Source organism: Miniopterus natalensis, chromosome 4 (assembly GCF_054644295.1).
Source record: "Miniopterus natalensis isolate mMinNat1 chromosome 4, mMinNat1.hap1, whole genome shotgun sequence".
Lineage (NCBI taxonomy): Eukaryota > Metazoa > Chordata > Mammalia > Chiroptera > Miniopteridae > Miniopterus > Miniopterus natalensis.
In genome coordinates this window covers 77,134,259-77,135,616 of record NC_142084.1, presented here as the reverse complement: position 1 = coordinate 77,135,616, position 1,358 = coordinate 77,134,259, and the positions used below count along the sequence as shown (strand labels likewise).

Here is a 1,358-nt window from a genome sequence, read left to right as displayed (position 1 = left end):
GGTTAGTCAGTTTATTTTTGTGAAAAGTAAGTAATGATAGAATTAAATAGGAGGTACCATTAAATAGGAGGTACAGCTAATAAGACATTTAGAGGTGGGAGTGCTCCCTGAGAGCTGGTGTCAAAGACATGCAGGAATGCTGGGGGTGGAAATGCCTGCATATACATAAGGCAGGAATAAAAGCCAGCTGGAGACACAAAAGGTGCAAAGTAAATTGGGTTAAGCTGTTCAAGAGAAGTTTAGAATGAAGTTTCTTTTCTTAATTTTGGTCCTTCAGGCTGCTGCTCTGGGGCTGTTCCTCTGCCTGACCGTGCAAGTCCAGAAGAAACAGATGTGGTTTTGCCCAAAGGTATATGGCCTACAGATGGAAGAACTCTAGTGCTCAAAATGAGAATCATTAGTGACTTTGTGGTAGGAAAAATCCAGGAAATACAGCAGTTCTTGGGGCTAAATGTGACAATTGGATGCATCTCCTCTGGCAATGATGTGGAGTGCCTGATGCTCACCAGTTCAGCGCAATGATGGGGAAGCCAGACTGGATGAAACACCATGTCACCAACAGAATCAAGAATTACACTCCTGACATGGTATGTATGGAGTAATGTGACCCCCTAAAACTCAGACACATGAACCCTGGTGAGGCTGACATATCTCATACAAGTTGTTCACAGGGACTGCAGTCCTTTTGCTAGCAGAGGTGGAACCGTTGCTCATGCTTATGGACCTATAGCTGGTATTGGAGGAGACTTGCATTTTGATGAGGCTGAAATCTGGATTAAGCACATCAAAGGCATGAAGTTGTTTCTTGTTCCTATTCATTCCAAAAATACAAAGGCTATTATGTTCCCTCTCTACAGTTATGATGACCCCAACAGATTTCACCTCCCTACTGATGGCATCTGTGACATTCAGTCCCTCTGTGGAGATTAATAAAAAAGCACCAACTTATGTCACATCCTTACACAATGGATCCAGCCACCTATGACCCCAATTTGAGCGTTGATGCTGTCAGTGTTGAAAATCTTTTTCTTTAAAGATGAGTTCTTCTGGCAGAAGCTTCCTATCAAGCCATTTATATAATTGGAGCCAGGAGTCAATTTTTTCTTTTTTAAGATGACAAGTACTGGTTAATCAGTGATTTAAAACCACAGCCAAACTATCTCAAGAGCACCGGTTGTCTGGGCTTCCCTGACTCTGTGAAAAGATTGCTGCTGCTGTTTTTAATCCACTCATCTCCAAAACCTGCCTCTTTGAGGATGAATAATATTGGAGGTGAGATGAGAGAGACAATTCATGGACCTTGGTTATCCCATATTGATTACGGAGAAATTTCCAGGAATTGGACCTGAAATTCATGT

At 42.1% G+C, this 1,358-nt stretch overlaps 1 pseudogene; it reads left to right on the top strand.

The window, feature by feature from the left end:
• The first annotated feature begins 244 nt into the window (after nucleotides 1-244).
• Nucleotides 245-930, top strand: LOC148093380 (macrophage metalloelastase-like; annotated as a pseudogene).
• Nucleotides 931-1,358: the final 428 nt, after the last annotated feature.